The sequence below is a fragment of the Balaenoptera borealis genome (assembly GCF_965194805.1).
Source record: "Balaenoptera borealis genome assembly, chromosome: 3".
Taxonomy (NCBI): domain Eukaryota; kingdom Metazoa; phylum Chordata; class Mammalia; order Artiodactyla; family Balaenopteridae; genus Balaenoptera; species Balaenoptera borealis.
In genome coordinates, this window is record NC_138866.1 from 8,628,834 (window position 1) to 8,652,672 (window position 23,839).

General features: G+C 43.2%; 1 pseudogene across 1 annotated transcript; it reads left to right on the top strand.

Annotated features, from left to right (window-relative positions):
• The first annotated feature begins 530 nt into the window (after positions 1–530).
• On the top strand, positions 531–8,529 carry LOC309625275 (ras-related protein Rab-2A pseudogene; annotated as a pseudogene). Its single transcript has one exon. The product of its transcript is annotated as a ras-related protein Rab-2A pseudogene (transcript).
• The last annotated feature ends 15,310 nt before the right edge of the window (positions 8,530–23,839 follow it).

The window sequence follows — 23,839 nt, forward strand, 5'->3', positions numbered from 1 at the left end:
GAATGGTGTATGCAACAGACTCAGGGGACAAGCCACATAAATGAGGGCTTATTTTCTGTCTGGAATTTAGTGAACTCTTTCCAGATTTTAATTACATTTCTCAAAAACAAAAACAATACCCATTCTGCTATGAGGGGTTCACCCCCGTTTCATGGAGAGCAGAGCCAGCTGTGTTAACTGGCAGAAAAACAGTCAAGAGACAATCACAGGGGCTTCCCTGGTGGTGCAGTGGTTAAGAATCCGCCTGCCAATGCAGGGGACACGGGTTCGAGCCCTGGTCTGGGAAGATCCCACATGCTGCGGAGCAACTGGACCCATGAGCCGCAACTACTGAGCCTGCGCGTCTGGAGCCTGTGCTCCGCAACAAGAGAGGCCGCGACAGTGAGAGGCCCGCGCACCGCCATGAAGAGTGGCCCCCGCTCACCGCAACTAGAGAAAGCCCTCGCACAGAAACGAAGACCCAACACAGCCATAAATAAATAAATAAATAAATAAATAAATAAATAAATAAATAATAAATAAATAAATAAATAAATAAATAAATAAATTTTTTAAAAAAGAGACAATCACAGCTCACGGGGAGTGGGCAGGACAGCTGCCGAGCGCTGTGCTGACGGCTCCGCGTGGCATCTTCACAACAAGCAGGGGAGGTAGTGACTATTATTATCCTCGTTTTGCAGGTGGGGAAACTGAGGGTCAGGCAGGTTAAGCCATTTGCTCAAGGTGAGAAGGTATGGGTCCGGCGGAGCTAAAACATGAACACGGCCGTCAGATCCCAGAGATCGTGTTCCCACCCCCAGGGCACCCTGCCTAAGGGAGGGAGAGAGACATACACGCCCCCCAGAGTTCACCACGGCAAATGACTGCAGGGATTGAACAGCCCCAAATCCCACCTAACTCTGTAAACAGCAGCTCTGCAAGTGTAGAAACAGCCCTTGGACCTGGACTCAAAGGACCATCATTGGAGATCTGAATGATTTGAGGTTTGAGTTCTTGTTGGAAAAGTCACTCAACCTCCCTTCATCTCAGTCTACTCATCTATAAAACGGAGCTAATGATCTTCACTCTATGAACCTTCCAAGGTCGTTGAGGTGAAACAAGGAAGACACCAGACATGAAGAGTCATGACCCAGGAACCCCTCGACAAGCTTTGTTACTGAAGGTAGAGGAGTCACACTCAGCAAGGCTCTCTGCTCTCTGAGCTCAGGCAGCGGGTGCAGAGAAGAAGGGTGATGCCCCGCTGGTAGCTGCGGTGATTGAGGAATGTGGTGGCTTTAGTGCCTCCTGGTTCTGAGGGGTTCTCTCCATGAGTAGGTGGAACTGACCAGGTCCCCTGAACCTGACCGGAGAGATGCCCTTTCAGGTTCCATCAGGATGGGCTCTGTGGATACTGCCTGGTGAAGCATGTCAGCATGGAACAGTCTTGCTGGAACGGACCCTTCAAGGCAGCCTGAATGGCTCACCCCCATCCCTCCAACCCGACCTTTTGCTCAGGGGGTGGGGGATGCTGACAGCTCAGGTAGAGTTCTCGGCCACGTTTTCCTTAAACAGGTACAGTAGTGCCTGGGGATTCGTGTGCTGCGCCTTAAAGAGAGCTGGAGCGAGAACGAGGAAATGCAGCCCTCACATCTGCACTTCTCATGAGGAATTCCCTAGACCAGGGGTTCTCTACTCCAGTGATTCTAGTCCCCAAGGGCATTCGGCTGTGTCTGGAGAGATTTTAAGTCATCACAACTCGGATGTGTGTGTGAGGGTGCCACTGGCATCTAGTGGATGGAGGTCAGGGAGGCAGCTGAAAACCCTACAGGGCACAGGACAGACCCCACCACAAAGAGTGGTCCAGCCCGGAATGTCAATAGTGCTGAAGTTAAGAAACTTTGGTCTAGATAATGTTTCAAGATCTCCTTAACAGCAGCTGCTGTTACCCCCACTATCCTTTGCTTGTCTTTACTTAATGGCAAATGGCCCTTGGAGGGAGAGGTCCTGACCTACCATGCTTACCACCGTGAGCCCCCAAATGAGAGTTATTACCAAAGAAAAAGTCATCTTTTTTGCACGGAATGATGATATTTGCCACCCTATTTTAGATAAGGGTTTTAGACTCATGCTACAATAGCATACAGGCTACTTTAACTCATCCGGCTCACTCCGTCTACCATCTCCCTAGTCTTCCATCCCATGAATGATGGTGTTAAGACTTGATCTGATGGTCAGGACAGGTAGGCTTGCAAGGGATAAAGGTCCTTTACATTCAAAGAATTTTCCTTTGCCAGTTAGAACTCTTCTTGTATACAATTTGCCTTTGCAAATCACAGTGTTAGTTCAAAATTATATTAAATTCAAATAAGATCCAGCACAAGAATTCATGCACTCATCAACCTGCCAACAGAAACGTACAGAGCACCTTTTATGCCCAAAACCTTCTGCTCCAGCCTGGAATTCTAAATAAGAAGCGGCGCTGCAACCCACACCGCCGACCACCACCCCCCACAAGAGTGCACACTCATATGGGAACACATACCTGCAGGGGAACAAGATGGATTTGGTGTGGAGGCTCGTGGTGGAGACTGACAGCTCCAAACCTACTTCCTTTCGTCTTGTGCATGCAGCTAGACGCCATTTCTCATCTTCCTCTGCAGCTGGATGCACCTGGGTCTCTGAGTTCTGGACGGTGAGCTGGAAGTGAGGAGAGTCGCTCACAGCTTAGCCCATGAGAACCTCTCGGGCTTGGTCTCTCTTCTTTCCCATCTCCAAGCCAGAGACAGAGGATCCAGCAGCAGACTCCAAGACCCCAGGGGATGGCACAGCCATAGGATGGCAGGGTCCCAGGATGGCCGGGGGAAAGACCACCCCTAAGCAAGAATGCCCACGTTGGAGTGAGACGTCAATTTGTATTGCATTAAGCTACTGAAATTTGGGGCATTATTTTCACAGCAGATAGGGTTACTTGTCCTAACTAATAGCAGATGTGCACCCAACCCTCCACCCAAGAGGAGCTGATTCTCCTTCGTGTCCCCATTATGATTTATAAAGACCTTTATCACAATACCTGGAAGGCCTTGCTGCACTAATTTGTTTATCTCTTTGTGTCCCTCCAGTGGTTGCCACAGACTTTTTTCATGGTAGGGGCTTAGGGGTGGCCATCTTACCACCAGGGGAGATAGGAAACTTGTCTTGAAGCTATAACTGCCTAGAAAATGCACCATTTCACTCTCAACCTAAAAAATAAGAAGATACATTTTGTTGGCATTTTTTCCAGCAAGGATTCTCCCCTAGATTCAACTAGGAAGGCAAAGTCAACATTCTACCAGGGTACTTCTCCATTTTTATTCTCCTCTTAAAAAAAATATAATAAAAGACTGTAAGGCTATTTTGTTTGGAGCAGTCGAAGGTATGAGCCTACGCCCTCCCTGTAGCAATGCATGTTGCATTGAAGAATCACCCAGCTGTGTGCTACCTGCTTTTGAAAAGAGACCAGAGACGGCCCTAGGGATCCAGGAGCCATCGGAGGCTCTGGGCGGAAGACGATGCTCAGACTCGGGGGCTCTTAAAACCAGAAGAGGGAGGCGGGGCGGAGGCGCCGCGGTGGCTGTTATCATTCAACCGGGCTCCGCTGGGCGCTGTCTGCCTTGCCTCCGACTGTGTCGATTTCTCCCGCTTCCTCTCGGCCCTCCACTCCGGGCGGCTGAAGGCGGCGGCGGCGGCGGCGGCGGGCGGAGTCTGGCGTTTCGAGGCCGAGCGGCGCCAGGGTGAGGGGCGCGGAGGAGGAGGAACCATGTGCCCTGGCGCCGGGCGGCCGGGGCCATGGCGTACGCCTGTCTCTTCAAGTACATGATCATCGGCGACACAGGTGTTGGTAAATCATGCTTATTGCTACAGTTTACAGACAAGAGGTTTCAGCCAGTGCATGACGTTACTGTTGGTGTCGAGTTCGGTGCTCGAATGATAACTATGGATGGGAAACAGATAAAACTTCAGATTGGGGATACAGCAGGTCAGGAGTCCTTTCGTTCCATCACGAGGTCGTTATTACAGAGGTGCAGCAGGGACTTTACTAGTGTGTGATATTACAAGGAGAGACACATTCAACCACTTGACAACCTGGTTAGAATATGCCCGCCAGCATTCCAATTCCAACATGGTCATTATGCTTATTGGAAATAAAAGTGATTTAGAATTTAGAAGAGAAGTAAAAAAAGACGAAGGTGACACTTTTGCACGAGAATATGGACTTCTTCATGGAAGCCTCTGCTAAGACTGCTTCTAATGTAGAAGAGGCATTTATTAATACAGCAATAGAAATTTATGAAAAGATCCAAGGAGTCTTTGACATTAATAATGAGGCAAATGGCATTAAACTTGGCCCTCAGCACGCTGCTACTAAGGCCACGCACGCAGGCAGTCGGGGAGGACAGCAGGCCGGGGAAAGCTGCTGTTCAGTTTGTTTTCACTGTCTCGCTGCCCAGAAGGGGCTACTCACCTGTTCTTTCACCCTCTCCTCCTGCTCAGCTGAGACATGAAACTCTTCCAAATGGCTTTATGTCACAGAAGAAGACTTTAATCCTTCAAATTCTTGTGTAGCTTTGAATAAATGATGAATGTTCACTTAAAAAGACAGATTTTGGAGATTGTATTCATATCTATTTGCATCTGATTTCTAGGTCAAATGATGTGATTATTTTTGTTAAATGTTGTCTTGTGCCCTTACCTACGAACTGAATCGTATTGAACACTACAAAGTCATCTTGAGTATTTTAAATCGGTTTGTGTAGTTAGGTTTCCCCACACCTGTGGTTACCTAATGTTTAATATTATGGAATTGTCCTCAAAAGTTTGTCAGTTTTCAAGGCTATAAGGAAAACAGAAGGACTCTTTTAATTCTGTATTTATCATTTACTTTCTGTAGATATAGTTTAATAACCTGCTTGGGTGTAATTCGCCAAGCTTGGATTCTTTAATGCATTTGCATAAATTCTATACTGTTTAGAGCTTAAAGCTACAGAAGCATCGTTAGGAATTGCTTGGACACTGAATTTTAAACTTTTTGACATTGTTAACAAGCATGTTCATCTTTTTCTTGTCACTAGTCCAAGAGAAATATGCTTAATGTACATTCTAAAGGCTATGTATGTGTTAACCTGTTTTAATGCCAAAAGTTTGCTATTTGTCCACAGTTTCTTTAAGACCTCTTCAGAAAAGGATTTATTTGCCTTAATGCATACTGTTGGGTAAAAACACAGTATAATGAGTGAGGTGGGCAGAAGAAAGAACTCCCTCTGCCTGAGCGGCTCCAGGAGGAATGAGTGTCCACATTTAGATGGCACATTATGAGGACTTTAATCTTCCCTTGAACACAATCATGTTTTCTTTTTCTTTTATTCACATGATTTCTAAGTATATTTTTCACGCAGGACAGTTTTTCAACCTTGATGTACAGTGACTGTAAAATTTTTCTTTCAGTGGCAACCTATAATCTTTAAAATATGGTGAGCATATTGTCTGTTTTGAAGGGGATATGACAATAAATCTACCAGATGGAAAATCCTGTTAAAAGTAGAAAAGCTTTAGTAATTTGCTCAGTGTGGTGGTTTTATCCTTCTTTTTCTTTTTCTCCCTTGGACTATAATGAAATTGTTATAGCAGTGCAAAATAAAATCCTATGTATAAAAAAAAATTAAAATAAAACAAGAAGAACCTTAGGAATCATCTCAGGTTGTAGATGGGAAAGCTGAGGCCCCAGGAGGGGTCAGATCACCCAAGGTCATCAGCTGGGAAGCAACAGGTGTCCGAAAGTCTTCACTCTTAAGCATCCCCCACTAAGGTCCAGGTGAAAGCACCTGGGTTCTTCCTAAGGCATCCTTCCACCCTCTGTCCCCAGGATCTAGTGCAAGCAGAGTTATTCATGCTTGCTCCTCCAGAGGCAGGTGTGGGTGTCTGGGGACCTTGGCCCCAGCCTGAAGCCCTGATGTCACACTAGAAGACGACTGGGCCAAGGAGCTGAGTAAGGCTCATGGCAAACATTTCCAGGGAAAATAACCTCTGAGTCACAAGAAGGGTAGCCAGATGGGTCATCTCCAGCAGCAAAGAGGGGGTCAAAGCCATGGGTCCCAGTACCCCTTGGGGTCATATTGCCTGCAGAATAACTTAGGGGATGGGGTGGATGGGCAGGAGGGGTGAGCGCAACAGAAATCTTCCTCAATGAGCTGCATCTGGGCAACCTGTCCAACTCAGTCCATCTCCAATCCAATGTCCAGTCCGATGTTCATTTGTCTAAACAGGTCACACTTGCTAGAGGTTAAAAGTACAACTCTGGGGCCAGACTGCCTGGGCTTGAATCCCTGTTCTCCTGCTTACCTGTGAGACTTTGGATAATCACTTACCTCTGCTTGACTCAGTTTCCTCCTCTGTAAAATGGGGACATTAATTGTACCTGCTTCATAGGGCTGCTGAGAGGATTACAAGGAGGCTGGCACCTGATGAGCACTATATAGATACTATGTATATACTATACATACATATATATATGAGTATAAATACATATAAATGTGTATATACGAGATTACTTTATAATATACCTCGTGCTTGTCCATTTCATGGTTTTACGCCAGGATGAACCCACCTACCCTGGGGACAATGACTGTCCAGGCTGCTCTATGCCTCACGAAAACTCTCTTTTTTGATTTAAACCAAAGGGAACACAAATGTCTTCTTTTTTTTTTTAACATCTTTATTGGAGTATAATTGCTTTACAATGGTGTGTTAGTTTCTGCTTTATAACAAAGTGAATCAGTTATACATATACATATGTTCCCATATCTCTTCCCTCTTGCATCTCCCTCTCTCCCGCCCTCCCTCTCCCACCCCTCTAGGTGGTCACAAAGCACCGAGCTGATCTCCCTGTGCTATGCGGCTGCTTCCCACTAGCTATCTATTTTATATTTGGTAGTGTATATATGTCCATGACACTCTCTTACCCTGTCACATCTCACCCCACCCCCTCCCCATATCCTCAAGTCCATTCTCTAGTAGGTCTGTGTCTTTATTCCCGTCTTGCCACTAGGTTCTTCATGACCTTTTTTTTTTTTTTCCTTAGATTCCATATATATGTGTTAGCATACTGTATTTGTTTTTCTCTTTCTGACTTACTTCACTCTGTATGACAGACTCTAACTCCATCCACCTCACTACAAATAACTCCATTTCGTTTCTTTTTATGGCTGAGTAATATTCCATTTTATATATGTGTCACATCTTCTTTATCCATTCATCCGATGATGGACACCTAGGTTGCTTCCATGTCCTGGCTATTGTAAATAGAGCTGCAGTGAACATTTTGGTACATGACTCTTTTTGAATTATGGTTTTCTCAGGGCATATGCCCAGTAGTGGGATTGCTGGGTCGTATCACAAATGTCTTCTGCTATCTGGAGTGTGACTGCTGCCGTAAGCTTGGTGGCCCACTGCCCCAAAACTGGCTTTCGGGGAAAAAGACCCAGGAGATGTGATTTAAAGGAGGATAAATATTTCCCCCTGTGTCTGGAATCAAGGGGCATTTGCTTTCAGCTTTGAGGAATCCATTCTTTTCTGTAGCCCCAGATAAATCTTTATGGAGGGAGGAAATTACCAGAGGTAAAACTGAGTCTGTTTAGTGGTGCCGGACTCACTTGGGGACAGCACTGGAATGCCAGTGGGCCCAGGCCCTCCTGGTCATCCCTCTCCCGGAGCAGGCTGCCCACTTAGAGGGCGGAGGTGGGGAAGGGGGCTACACTTCTGTCCTCTGGCCGACATCCTGCAGTGACCTCACCGCTGATGCTCTGGGTGGCCAGGAGAAAGATGCTTCACCTCTTTCTGGGCTTCTCTTTCCTCTTCAGTAAATTTAAGATAATAATGATGAGTCCTGCCTTGTATTATTAACGTTGATTAAATCACAGATGCAAACACCTTTGCAAAAACACAAAGAGGTATCGTGGCTGATCTGCCCCCTCCCATCCACCAAACTCAGCCTCTACTTCCGTTGATAACTCCAAAGGGGTTAAAAGATTTGCATCTTGGCTCTGCCATTTACTAGATTATGACTTCAGACAATGCATCACTTCTCTGTGAAACGGGGATAATAATAGTACCTCCCTGCAGAATTGCGGTGACAATTAAATAAACAAATCCATGGTAAAGCACTTAACTCACATCAGTACCTGCCACAAAGCAAATAGACATTGACAGAGATTAGCAGTAAGGGCACACTTAACACCGTGTGTGTAATTTGTCTCTTTTTGTGTCATTCCTATGCGATTGTGGGCTCCTCAAGCACAGGGGCATGACCTTTCTATTTTAATATATTCTCCTTTGCAGTGGGTATGGGATGCCTCCTGCATACCTCTCTCTCTAACGGAGTACAAGGCTCTCACCCCCCCGCCGCCTCACCTCTTTTCCAGCCACTGCTGCCCTGGCCATTTCTGCTGAGCTTTGATCAGCTTTGTACAGGGGTTGCTTGGTCTCAGCTTTTGGCCATGTGTCTCTTACGCCCTGGGACAGGGCATAAGAGACACATGGGTGTCTTCTCTTATGGGTGTCACAATCCTGGCACTCATCCTTGCCCAACCGGAAGTGTGGGAAGTTAACACCGACGGGCAGGTCTTGACCAATGGGATAGGAGCCGACGCCACCACTGCCTTCCCCCAGGAGCACAGTCCTGAGAAGCATTTCATAAAGTGACTCAGAGTGTCCATGGGATGGAGCAGTCACTCAGAGTGGTGGCCAGTTTAATAAGGCCTCCTTGCATTGGGTTCTCCCTTCCTGTTTCACTTCCCCAGGCCCTCCCTCCTGCTCTCTGGTACTATGTTCTCCAATAAACAGCCCCACTACAGGCCTTTCTCTCAGGTTCTGTCTGCAGGGGGCCCAGGCTAAGACATCCTCTTGCTGTGTTTCCCATCACAGGGAATGGCAACCCCATCCACACTGGTTCCAGGAAAGAATCTGGGGAGAGATTCCCTACTCTTCCTTTCCCATCTTTACTCCTCCCCCGCAAAAAAAACCATCCAAATGATTTTCTTTCTGTTGATTCTATTTTATTTTCTGTTGGTTTGATTTGACTTCCTGTTGATTTTATCCTCCTACTTATTGATTTTACTTTATTTCCTGCTGCTGCTTTTTTATTTCCCGTTGATTCTACTTCCTGCGAGCTTTTTCAACAGCTAGTCTCTCAGCATCTCAGCTGCCTCTGCCTTTGCACGGGCCACCACCATCCCTCTCCCAGCACACAGCGGCAACCTCAACGGTCTCCCTGCTTCCAGCACTCAACAAGGCCAGATCTCAAAGACTCTTGTATAGCTTGCTCTGTAGTTTGAGCTTTACCCTTACCCTGGTGGGAGGGGTATGGCGGGAGTGGAGGGTGGTGATAAGGAGAGTCTAGAGGCAGGGAGGTAGTTCAGGAGGCTCCCACAAGAACCCCAGGCAAGAGGTGGTAAAATCCCAAGAAGCGGGAGATTTGGCAATAGATGTTTTGAGTTCGCCCTCCACCTCTTGTTTCCTGGGAGTCCTGCAACTCATAACATTCACCTCCCAGATTTCAGTGGGCGGGAGCAGTCTCAGAATCTGAAGAATCCTGCACGTTTGGCCTCAGGGGACTCAGGAACCCACCGTGAGCAGGCTTTCTGTCCTCAAATAAAAGTGCTGCTTCATCTCCAGGCAGGGAATGGAGCCGCCAAAGGGAATTAAATTAATAAACTGCGTAAGGAGCCTAGACCCACTCCAGCCCTCTCTGTGAATCATCCCAGCACCAATGCCCTCAGCCTCTGTGCTGATTAACAGCAGCTCCAATCTGGGGGACAGGGAGTCTGAAGTCTGCTATTTATATGTCTATTATTGTTACCCACAGGTGCTTTGTGGGGAGGAGGTCCAGAAAAAGCTTGTCTAAGCTTAAACTGAAACTATAATACACTCTTTATTTAGGGACCAAGGAAGGCTGTCTAGGGCCCATCTTTTATTTTCTTTTAACCAACATTTTTATGTCAACCATCATATGTAACTCCCCTAATCTTCTGAAGGGACACTTTTTCCCTCCATTTTACAGATGAAGAAACTGAGTCTCAGAGAAGCAAAGTAACTTGACTAAGATCATGCAGTTGTGTCTCCATCCCCACTATATGCTTAAAGTTCCTTTTAATCTTTTCCTTTAAAGGGCTGGTCAGAAAGACTTCTCTGGGTGGAAAGAATAGGCTATAATCGTTGGCCCACTTTTCAAAGGTTATTTTTTATCTGGAGCCAAAGGACCTATTCCCTTTCATCCAGAGGCTGCCTGTCTTTTGAGGCCATTCCAGTACCCCTCCCCCACAAAGACCACTGGCAGCTCTCCAGGCCACACCAGCCACTCTTACCTTCAAGTTCCTATAGCACCTAAGCCTGTGCTGATCTTTTAGCTTTTAATTATCAGAATTCCATATAACTTCTCTTTCTTTATTATTTAACACTTGATGGTCATTTCATTTTAACAATAGAAACCTTCTAACTGAATACAGTATACCTACAGCAAATTGTAAATATTGTGAGTGTATAGCATGTTAAATGACCACAGACTGAATCCAGCTGTGCCACAGGACCCAGCCCATAAAGGAGAACGTGGCCAGACCCCTAGGAGCTTCCCTGTATCCCCTTCCAGCCACTATCTCCCCAACCCAGAATAACCACTCTCTCGATTTATGACGCTACAGATTAGCTTTGCTTCTCTTGGTGCTTTCCATAAATGCAAATGTAAATGTCATGCAGTACATACCCCTTTGAGCCTGGCTTCTTTTGCCCACACAATGTCTGCGAGTTCACCCATGGCTGTTTAACTTTCCTCACCCTTCTGTTTGTGGGATTCATCCATTTTGTTGTGCATAGCTGTAATTTGTTCATTCTCATTGCCAAGTTGTATTCCATTGTATGGAAATACCATGATGGAATGAATACCATTTGACCATTGATGGGCTTTTGAGTGGTTTCCATTCTGAACAGTTTTGCAATGAACATTCTAGTCCACGACTTCTGGTGGACATAGGTTCACATTTCTGTGGGGTGTGTACCTGGGAATGGAATTGTTGGGTCATCAGGTATATGTGTTTTCAGCACTAGTAGAAATTGTCAGATGATTTTCCAAATTGCATGAATTTACACTTCTACCAACAGGGCATAAAGATCCAGTTGTTCACAAGCTTACCAGAAGTTGACATTTCCTTTATCCTTTTATCAATTCTGGTTAGTACACAGTGGTCTCTAATACTGGGTTTAACTTGCATTAAACCTGATGCCTAATGAACTTGAGCTTATTTTCATATGTCTATTGGCCATTTGGATAACCTCTTTAGTGAAGTCCCTATTCAAGTATTTTGCCAATTTATCTACTGGATTGCCTTTTTTTATATTGATTTGTAGAAGTTCTTTACATATGTTGTATAAGAGTCCTTTGTCAGATACATGTACTGAAAATACCTTCTCCCACTTGGTGAGTTGACTTTTTATTCTTTTATAGTGTACTATGTGAGTAGGCTTCCTCAGTTTTAATATAGTCCAAATTTATTTATTTTTTCTTTATGATTAGTGATTTTACGTTCTACTTAAGAAGCCTGTCTACTTCAGGGTCACAAAGATATTCTGTTATGTTTTCCTTTTAAAGTTTTATTATTTAACCTATCTCATTTAAATCTGCAATCCATCTGGAAATATTTTTTGCACATTGTATAAGATAAGGATTCATTTTGGTTCATGTATATATCCACTTCCCCCCATACCACTGGTTGAGAAGACCATCCTTTCCCCACTGCTTGTCAATTAAAAAAAAGACTTCTAGGATTTTGATTGGGCCTGCATTGAATCAACAGATCAATTTAGGGGGAATTACCATCTTAACAATAGTGAATCTTCCAACCCATAAATATTCTATTTCTCTCCATTTATTTAGGCCTTCTTTAATTTCTCTTAGCTATGCTTTGTAGTAGTCAGTGTACAGCTCTTGCACATCTTTTGTCAGATTTCTCCCTAAGCATCTCATAGTTGTATGCTATTCTAAATGATATTTTTAAATTTTCTGATTGTTTGTTGGTAATATTGAGAAATACAATTGATTTTTATATACTGATCTTCTAAAATTATTACTTCTAGTAGCTTTTTAAAAAATAGATTTCATCAGATTTCCTACGTAGGCAATCATGTCAACTGTGAATAAAGACAGTTTTCCTTCTCCCTTTCCAATCTGATGTCTTTTATACCAGGGGTCCCCAAGCCCCGGTTAGGAACTGGGCCGCACAGCAGGAGGTGAGGGTGGGCGAGCCAGCGAAGCTTCAGCTGCCGCTTCCCCATCATTGGCATTATCGCCTGAACCATCCCCATTCCCCCCACCCCACCCCGGTCCGTGGAAAAATTGTCTTCCACGAAACCGGTCTCTGGTGCCAAAAAGGTTGGGGACTGCTGTTTTATGTATTTTTCTTAATTTATTGCCCTGACTAGAAACTTCAGCACAATTCTGAATAGAATTTGTGGGAAGAGACATTCTTGCCTTGTTCCTAAACTTAGAAAGCATTAACTATTTACCATTAAGTATGTTAGCTATAGATTTTCATAGATTACCCTTTATCAGATTGGGCAAATTCCCTTTTATTCCTAGTTTCCAGAGACTTTTTCTCAGGGATGGATGATAGATTTTGTCAAATGCTTTCTCTGCATTTACTGAGATGATCATATGTTTTTTTTCTTTTTTTTTAGTCTGTGAATATGGTAAATTACATTAATTCATTTCTGAGTGTTAAACTAACCTGGCATTCCTGGGATTTGGTGGGGTTTTTTTGTTTGTTGGTTGGTTTAGTTTATTATGCTTTCTTTTAGTTACTCTTGACTTATGAAATCTTTTATCTTTGCTTAATTTTCCCTAATCTCTGCTAAAGATTATTAATACCTATGTTTTCTCTCCACCACTTCCTTTCAACCAAGATAAGAACTTCAGCATTGATGGACTTAGAGGGTTCCTAACCTCCTGCCCAAAATTATGTTGTTATGTTATGTTTAATACTGGATTTTGAGGAGGATGTTTCTTTAAAAATCATTCCTTATTCATAGAACAATAAGCCTTACGTATTCAGTGCCCAGTCCCTACTTCCCATTCCATGTCTTTGCCTGCATGATACATTTTGACCACTTACGTAGATATTGCTATGGTTGGAACAAAGAGCATAGGGTGTGGGGTAGTGGGGGAGAGGGTAGTGGAGGTTAAAGCCCAGATTATGATGGGCCTTGGCTGCTAAACTAAAGAATTTTTTTCCCAGAAGGCAATAGGAAGGTATAAATCAGGTATAAAGGAAACGTAATTTTGATATCAAAAGTTATCATAAATGTAAAGTAAATAAAAGTATGGTATTGATGCAGCAATAGATATATAGGAAAATGGAACATGATAGCTCAGATATATGTCCACACCTATGATCCTATGATAACCTGGCATATGGAAGAAGTATCTCATAGGGCACTAGGTAACAAATGCACTATTTGCTTAATGGAATGAGGAAATTTTGTGTGGAAAAAAATTGAACTTTTACTTTACGTAATCCCCCAAAATGGCTTCCAGGCATACTGAAACCTAAATGTTAAAAAAATAAACAAACTTTAATATTTCTGAATCAAATATAACTAAATATGTTTATGACATCAGGGTAGTGAAGAAACTACCCTGGAGGATTGGCATGTATTTTCCATTTTAGCCATTGTGGTGGGTAGGATTTCACTGTGGTCTAATTGACATTTCCCTGGTGAGTAAGGCGGTTCAGCCCTTTTTATATGTTTATCGGTCATTTGGATCTCCTCTTCTGTGAAGTGTCTGTTCAAGTCCTTTGCCCACGCTTCTATTAATTTGTTAGAATTCTTCATGTATTCTGGATACGAGCAGTTTGCCAGTTCTAGAGGTTGCAAATGTAACACTCTGGGTTTTTATTCTCTTTGATGAAGAGAAATCCTTAATTTCATGAAATCCAATTTACCAATGTTATTAAAGGTGACTTTAGGGTTGAGTTTCGTGACTCCCTGTGTCGCTCCACTCCCCACTCTGGGTGACCCAACAGTTGATGGGAGAATGTGCTTCTGCCACTTCCCTATATAAGACTTTTCTGGACAGTAGTTTTCTCATTCCAGTATTTCTTAAGTGTCTTCTGTGTGTCAGGTTCTCGTAGGTGCTCAGGATACAAGGAAACAAGACCAAGTCTCTGCCCTTATGGAGCTTACATTCCCGTGAGGAATTAGAAAAAGAGTAACTTGGAAATCTTCGCTATGAGGAAGGTAATAAATCAGCAAGACTGCTGAGTGGGCTGCGTGTGGTCAGACATGATGAATGTGTCAAATCAGAACAAAGCTATGACCTTCCCCAGCAGTCCTCAGAAACCTGGGAAGAGATCAAACCAACAGCAGAGGGTTGTAAATTAGAATGAGGGGAAAAAACGGTAAATGTTCCAGAACTATATTCCAGTCTCCCAAGGTTATTGCCACAACTGGTTTGTTTAGTTTTAACAAAATGTAGCAATGCCCAGATGAATCCAGTGGTCAGATTTTTGGCACAGATACAAACCAGGAAATGAACAAGATCATAGTGAGGACACAAAGCTTTAAGAAAAATGGCCTTTACGCAGCCTTTGCCATCCTTAGCCCTTCATCCAGATAAGGTCATGTAAATTTAGACAACAGATTAGAAGAACGGAGATACACAGGCCCTCATTAAGGAGTGGTGAACAGGAAGAGAAGAGAAAGTAACTAAATGCCTTCGGAAGTAAACAGAACTAAAAAGGCACAGGAGTAGGGGGCGTTCAAGCTATTAGGGAGATGGCCTGGGTATTAAAACTTCTTATGAATATTTCCAAAGCACAATATGGTTAATCACTTTACCTGATAAGTCAATAAGAGAAAGCTTATTTATATTTAGTCTACTGTCTTTATGAACTCCAGGACAGATGTCATACTCTGGAGGAGAGAGATTTTTCCCTAAAAATGATTTAAGTTGTCCTAAAGGAGAGGGAAAACGTCAGTTATCAAGAATCACAAATCACATGATGGATAATTCTTAATTTTTAGAGTCTTGGACCCTCTTCCTAGAAAAAAGTCGTATATTTCCACACAAATAAAATTGTACATACAATTCCAGGATCCTGGTGCCTAGCTTTGAATTTCAGATTGCAATCTCTGACTCATTTCCCAGCAATGTGAATAAACAGTGTTGCTATTTTTGTTCCACTTTGCCAAAGTTAATGAACCTTCCAGGAAGCCCTCTCTGCAGTTTTACTCTTTAATAATAATGTGCTTAAAATCCATGTTTATAAATATAGTGTAATCTTAGCTAATCTTCTCCAGCTCTATTTCATTGCTGAGTAATTTACATAGGACTAGAATTTACTCACTGATTCATTGCACCACCAGATGCCCCACCCACTGAAGACATCTGGCCTGATCTCCGCTTCCTTCCATCCTTGCAGGTCTGTTTCCAGATCCCAGCATGCCTCCTGCCCAGGTGCACCTGAGTGTTGAAGCCCTGTGTCCCGCCTCCACCCTCCAATATTGCATCTGTATCAGTCAGGGTTCTCCAAAGAAATAGAACCAATAAGAGCTAGCTATCTATCTATCTACCTATTTACTGATTGATCAATCCTTTTTGCTTGTTGACAAGGATTTTAAAAAAACTTATCCTTGATAATTTTTTTACAATGCATTTAGATATCTTTTCCCTTATTTATTCTATTCTGATGACATCAATTGTCTTTAGTTCTGGAAATTTCTCAATTATTTGTCAAATACTGCCTCCCTTTTATTCTTTTTTCTCTGCTTCTGGAATTCTTATTAAATAGATATTGGAATTTGTGCATTTATCCTCCAGGTCTCTTAATGTCACACTTTCCAACTTTCAGTCTGTGACACATTTAGGGAGCCAATCTTCCAGGCTTCGATCTTATCTATTCTGCTATTCCAGGTACCTAGTGAGTCTTTAATTTCAACAATTGCATATTTTGTTTCCAAGATAATAAGAACAAATATTAATTGAGTACTTACTATATGTTAGGAGCTACTCTAAACACTTTACAAATATTAACTATTTAATCTTCATAAAAACCCCATGAAGTAGATGTAATTTTATCATTCCCATCTTCCAAACAACAAACTCAAAGCACAGAGAAGGTAAGGGACTTGCCCAAGGTTACAGACCCAGTAAGTGACTGATGGAATGTAGATCCAGGCAACCGCCAGAGCCTGTGCTTGTACCTCTACAGTACTGCATCTCCGGAGTATGATTTTTTAAAAAAAATAACCACTTATACTTGTGTCATTGCCATAAAACACAACCTTACTTTCTGTAGGCATATCAGTTATGCTTGTTTTAAATACTGCTTCTGGCTGTTTGGGTTGCTCTGTTCCCTTAGGTGTAAGTTCTTCTGTTTTTTGGCCTCTTTTTCATGGTGTGTGTGTTCTTGCACCCTCCTGTGATTCCTTTCCGTGAGTTCATCTCAGAAGTTGTGCTCCCCTATAAGAGTTTCAGCCGTCCTGGCTTTGGAAAAATATCTGGGGGATGGGCAGAACTTCTATTGGGCTTGTTTCTCTTCTTCTCCAGGGCTAAGGAGTTTGACTGGGTCTCCAGTGGGCGGGGGTGGGGGTCTTCTGCTTATTTATGGACTTCCTGCCCCCCTGCAGGGCACTGCCCAGCTCCTATCCTGAGTACCATTCCTCCAGAGAACAGATGTAATTTTTCCCTTAACCAGGGTGGTGGGTGTGGAGGTGGCAGTGAGATCTTCACAACAGCTGGACCAAACTCCCTGCTGTAAAATTCTAGTTAATCCTTTGGTTGCCACTTCCATTCCCTCCTCCCACTAAGTGTGACCATTTCTGTGCATGGAGCTCCCATCCCGTGACTCACACCTCATTTGGATGGTACTTCCTTGTAGGCAGGCTTGCACTGCTTTCTCCTATGATTGAATTTCTTTTTTCCCCCCACCATTACTCTTCATAAACCCTGAGTCAGTTTTAAAATATCTTTGTAAAGTATCTGGAGTTTGAGGAGAGAGACAAAGAGACAGGGAGAGGTGAAGAAAGGGAGTGTGCTGCTTATCTTTTAAGCCACTTTTTGTGTTTTGCTAAACAATTTTTTCAATTTATCATTCTTTTCCATTTTTGTTTGTGGGTCCTGTTTCTTCATGAAAAAAAAATACATTTCTTCCCAAGGTCACAGAAGTAGTCTTACGTTTTTCTTGCAATAGTTTTTAAGTTGTATTCTTCACGTGCCTATCCCCCACCAAAAAAAAAAAAAAGAAAAATTGTGGAAATAAAAATAAAACTCCTGGAATGAAAAACTCAATAGATAGGCTAAACTGCATAATGGATACCAGTAAAGAGTAAATTACTGAACTGAAAAATCAGTCTTAGGAAGTCTCCTGGGATGTATTAGCTAAAAGAGAAGGAAAGAATAAAAATGAGCTAAGACATGGAGGATGAATGCAGAAATATAAACACCTATTTAATAATGCTTCCAAAAGAAGAAAATAAAAAGAATGTGAGACAAACAAAAATTGAGGAAGTAATAGCTGAGAACTTTCTAGATCTAAATAAAAAACAACTTAGGTCTCATGGGCCAGAACTAAGGCATGTGGTCACCCCAAACCAAGAACTACCTTAGAGAAATCAGGATTTACCGATGAACTGGGTCATCATTACTCCCAGTTACATTAGAGGTAGAGACCCCCCAAAATGAGGGTTCTGCAGCATGAAGAAGAAGGGAAATGCGGGCTGGGTAGCTAACCTACGGCATTACAGTAACTGCTTCACCACTAATGTAGATCATTTCAATAGATGCAAAATAGGCATCCAATAAAATTCAACATACATGTTTTAAAAAAAAAAGCTGAAGAACTAGGAATGGTAGGACATTCTTTAACTGATAAAGCATATCTATCAAAACTTTCAGCTAAGATCACACTTACTGGTTAAACTTTAGAATTCTTATTAAAGACAGGAACACCTACCATCAACCACTCCTGTTATTTAACATATTTTAACAAACACCAAAATTCAAGGAGACAGAGAGACCTAGAGAGAGAGAGAAAGAGAGAGAGAGAAAGGGACAGAGGGAGAATAAGGGACAGAAGGAGACAGATAGACAGACATTAGGAAGTATAAGGATTGGAAAGGAAGAGGGAAAAAAAAAACTATTATTTGCAGATAAACCAACCATCAAAACTAATACAAGAGCTTAGCAAGGATGCTGGGTGCAAAGTCAACACCAAAATTTTACACCAGAAAGGAGCATAAAAAATACCATTCAACAACAAGAATTTACTATATAGCACAGGGAACTATATTCAATATCTTGTAACAGAATTTTTAAAAAAGAATATATATATATATTTGGTGTGTGTGTATATATATATATATATATTTTATATACATATATATTAACCAAATCACTTTGCTGTACATCTGAAACTAACACAATAAATTAACTATAAATCAACTATACTTTAATTTTTAAAAAAGCTTAAAATCTCTAAAAAAAATACCATTCATGCATTCCCTCATGCAATTTTCTGCATGTATGTTATAGGTCAATAAAGAAACAATTTAAGTGTATCCTTTCCAACTTTTAAGGCATAGTTATCTTCTCACTGATACAAACACAGAGAAAATATATGTTTCCATTGGCACGCAGTGACAGAGATGGATGCAACAATTCTAAATAAAATGATGGCAAATTAAAAAAAGATATACCATTCACAAAAGCAACAAAACTACAAAATATCTAGAAGTAAGCAAAACAAAATATGTAACACTTTTAAAGGAGATATTACAAAATGTTATTAAAGAATATGAGGTTTTCCTTAACTGTACAAATTCAATGAACTGCCAGTAAAAATCCCAAAAGTATTAAGAAAAAATACAGACAGGGAGATCAGCTCCGTGCTTTGTGACCACCTAGAGGGGTGGGATAGGGAGGGTGGGAGGGAGATGCAAGAGGGAGGAGATATGGGGATATAAGTATATGTATAGCTGATTCCCTTTGTTATAAAGCAGAAACTAACACACCATTGTAAAGCAATTATACTCCAAGAAAGATGTTAAAAAAAAAGAAAAAATACAGAGATGCAAAAGTACAATTTTGAAAAAAGAACAAAGAGGGAAGACCTATCCCATCAAGTATTTCAAATTCAAATTTTAATAATTTTTTGTGTGGTTTTACCATAGTAACAGTCAAATGGGACAGAACAGAGCCCAGAAACAGACTCATTTGTACATGGGAACTTCATATTTAATCGGGGCGCTGTCAGGGACTTCCCTGGAAGCCCAGTGGTTAGGACTCTGTGCTTCCAATGGAGGGGGCGTAGGTTCGATCCCTGGTTGGGGAACTAAGATCCCACACGCTGCATGGTGTGGCCAAAACAATAAAATCATTTTATTTTAAAAATTTCTGCTGTCAGAAATCTTGTGTGGAAGGATAAATTATTCAGCAGTCTTTGGGAGATTGACTAAAAATTTGGAAAAATTAAGATACAACTAGATTCTGACCTAGCACACAAAATAGACATATTAGTATATACATACTATATTTATATACCTCATGTAAAAATAAGTCCCCCATGCTGTTAATTGATGAGAATTCCATTTAAAATATCCTAAAATTGAAAAGCTAGGTCAAGAGATATTGTGTAAATGGGACAGAGGACATTTTCAGCATGAAAACTAAAAGCACTATACAGTTAATATATTTATCTCAGTTTATATATGTTAGAAGCATGAAGATGAAGAGCCACTTTTCTAGGAGGAAAAAAGAGAAATGCAAAATATTTTTCTGAGGTCAAATTAATGCAATCAAACTAAATTAAAGAAGAATTGAGGGTGGAGCGAGAAGAACCATGCTGATGGGCAGCCCCAGCGACAGGGTGGGTATTCAACCATTTTGTGTGTTTTGAGTAGGGGTTACGGGTGTTTGCTTTTGCAGTTGTGTTGTGTGTGTATTGGGTTAGCATAGGACCTTGCTACTTGGAGATGGCTCATAGACTATCGGCGTCAGCCTCACCTTGGAGCTTGTTAGAAATTCAGGATCTCACCCCAACTCTCTCCAATTAGAATCTGCATTTTACCAAGGTCGCCATATACACCTTAGAGTCTGAGAAGTGCTTAACACTTAAAGAAAACTCTGTTTAGAGAGAGACAGTAGCCATGCAAGGATTAAAGCTATGATCAGTCCCTGAGTTTTACTTAGTGTATCCTTGTCTCAGATTCTCCATTAACCTAGAGACAAAATTTCATCCCTATGGGTTAAAGGTATAACATCCCTTTTACCCTGAGCTCACTTAGTCATCAGCCTTAATGATCTAAAATGTGGCCCAGGTGTAGGAATTAACAAGAACAACAACAAAACACTCCAGGCAATTAGCACGGGGGCAGCTTGTATATTTCACGCACTGGCGAGATCTCAGACCCTCACAATCCTAATAATCTTGGTGTTATGTTTCCCTGTACACGAAAGATTGGAAGCAGCAAATTAAAAGTAGAGCCTAGGAAAGGGAGAGCAGGCTTGGGGTGAAGTTCATTATGAGAATTGACGGTAGAAAGAATGGCTTTAACATTTTCACGGTTATTTAGTTTTATAAGTCTTGGTCATACCTCAAAAACAGTAACTCAGATCTTAGAGAAGTGGTTCTCAACCCTGGCTGCCCTTTAGACTCACCTGAGGAATCCTTTAAAAAATAAAACCCAAAACCTCCGTCTCAGAGATCCTCATCTCATTGCTCTGGGGTGGAGTGTAGGCACAGGTATTTTATGAAAGCTTCCCAGGTGATTCTGATAAACAGCCAGGGTTGTGATCCATTAGCTTAATGGTTTGGAGCCACTCATTGTAGGGCCCAGAGCATGCATCTAGCTCGGCTCATCCATTACAGAAGTGTGGAGATGGGGCCAAGACAGCAAAGGGTTTGCTAAGTTCATACGTGATAGAGGCAAAGTCAAAATGGGCTCCAAGTCAGGACATGTGTCAGTTAAGGATGCTATTAAAAACAAATGAGTCAACATAATTGCTTTGTGTTACTTTCTACATGAAAGTTACTTTTTTTTTTTTTTAATGAAGTCATTTTTTTTTCTTTTTTTAAAAAATTAATTAATTTATTTATTTTTGGCAGTGTTGGGTCTTCGTTTCTGTACGAGGGCTTTCTCTAGTTGCGGCGAGCAGGGGCCACTCTTCATCGGGGTGCGCGGGTCTCTCACTATCGCGGCCTCTCGTTGCGGAGCACAGGCTCCAGACGCGCAGGCTCAGTAGTTGCGGCTCACGGGCCCAGTTGCTCCGCGGCATGTGGGATCTTCCCAGACCAGGGCTCGAACCTGTGTCCCCTGCATTGGCAGGCAAATTCTCAACCACTGCGCCACCAGAGAAGCCTGAAAGTTACTTTCTATATGAAATTTCAGCTTGATTATCCTCAGGGAGCTTGCAGACTAACAAAGGCCAGAGTTGGAAAGGAGCCCAGAACTCTAACGCTAGGCTGGCTGGCCGTGAGCCCTAAGATGGAGCAGATAACATGCTGAAGGGGCTCCCCTGGCTCTGAGACCCCACAGGAGCTATGTTTTCCCTCTCATGGAATTTCCATAAAGAAGGCTCAGGTCTCCAACAGAAGCTGCTCGATGAACTCCACAGTCATGCTTATTTCACTCATCATTTTTTGGACCCGCTTCTCAAATGATTTTCTAAATCCTACACAAGAATGATGTATACTCCCATTCAATGTTAAGAAGCCCTCCTGTGAAGCTGAAGAAGTATATTATTCTTTCAAAATGGGGGTGGGAAGAGAGGGGGAATCATATTCCCAGAACATTCAGAAGCGTATCCAGCCGAATGGGTTTGATTCTTGGTCCATTATTTGTGGCCTCTTAGAAAAGCAGAACGAGTGCTAATGAAATCAGCAGACCCAGTGGCATTGTGGGTCCTGGAGCCATCCATGTGGCTGAGTCAGTGGCCACAATGGCTCCTGGGTGCCCCCTTCCCTTGCCACAAGAGGTCATCCCAGCAGCACTGTTTAAGCTGGACTTGCTCTCGTTTTTGACCTCAAAGCTCAGGACCGGGCTGAGACTTCCTCAACAGAGTATATGACCATATTATCTTGCTCCCAGTGGCTATCTGGGTCCGGAATTAAGAACCATTCACAGGGAAAGCCGCCTGAAAGCCACAAGTCTGAATATTAAATAGTAGCACCATTAGGGGCTGCAGTGGGAAAGAGGTTTGCTGGGCTCATGTCACCTGCCTGCACTCCCAACTTTACCTGGCTTTTGTCTTCTATTTTGTGTTCATGGTAAATCTAATTATATCTCCATTACCTTAGGCCACCTCAGCACCTTCCTGGGAATTAGGCTGTCTGGTTAGGCAGAGAAGCAGATACATACCTTTGCTGACAGAGGGATCAGGTGTTAAGCTCATTTTCACTTCTGAGACATTTCAAAAGATCATAAATTATTTTCTTAGTGCCTAGTCAGAGAGACAAGAAAGAGCTGGAAGGTGAGGCACCAAACTGCTACTACCACTGGTATCGTTTGAGCAACGAGGCTGGAGCTCGTTTTACATGTTCCTCATATTTTATTTTCTTAATTGCCTTAATGGGCATGTGGTACAGCAAAATGAAGTGAAATTGTTTTCCTTATTTGATGTAATTTACAGAGAAATGTTTGATTCTAGAGCCCAGGGACTTTTCTTTCTTTCTTTCTTTCTTTTTGGCTGTGTTGGGTCTTCGTTTCTGTGCGAGAGCTTTCTCTAGTTGTGGCAAGCAGGGGTCACTCCTCATCGCAGTGCGCGGGCCTCTCACTGTCGCGGCCTCTCTTGTTGCGGAGCACAGGCTCCAGTCGTGCAGGCTCAGTAGTTGTGGCTCACGGGCCTAGTCGCTCCGTGTCATGTGGGATCTTCCCAGACCAGGGCTCGAACCCATGTTCCCTGAATTGGCAGGCAGATTCTCAACCACTGCGCCACCAGGGAAGCCCCCCCAGGGCCTTTGCAAATCCATTGATCTTGGGGTGGAGGGAGGGGTTTCTTTTTAAGCATTCATTCTGAACGATGTTTTCACTAATGAATTCAAAGACTATAAAGGGGAACACCCATGTTTCTTCACTCCCGTGTTTCAGAATAGCTATTAGATGACCACAGCATCATCGAGTGGAAAACGTGTTGGGGAGAGGGAAGGGGGGCTTCAAGAGCTGCAGTTTACCAAGGAAATTGACTTTGGTACCCAAATCCACAGGCTGACAGTGGTGCCGTGAACCTGGGAAAGTCCAGGCCTGGTTCAGGCTTGCACCGTCTCTTCTGATCCCAGATGTGGAGGGGCCCTGGCTCTGGGTGGCCAAATGTCGACTGTGAGCCTCAAGCAGAGGCTCCGAGTCCCAGTCTCGAGCAGCCACACATAGTGGCTGTCTCGGACAGCGGGGCACGGGTGTCGAGGGGAGCGGAGGACGCAGGTGCCTCCTGACAGAAGAAAAGGCCAAAGCCACAGACCCGAGTGCCTCCCCAGCAGTGGGGAGTAGGGGACGGAGGGCAAGGCTGGCTGGCTGTGGGTATGGAGGAAGTCCTGGGTCTGTGGGGCTGGATCTGCGCTCCTAGACGCTGCCAGGGTCTCAGGGCACAAGGCAGGCCTCGGTGCAGGGTCAGATCCTGTTGTGCCCTGTCGCTTCGGCACGGCCCTCCTCTCGCCCCGCCCCGCCCCGCCCTCCTCCCGCGCCGCCCCGCCCCTCCCCGCCCCGCCGCTTGGGGGCGCCCGCGCACCGTCCCGTTATAAAGCATCGAGGTTACGCAGCCCGTGGACCAGCGAGAAGCCCGAAGAGGCGC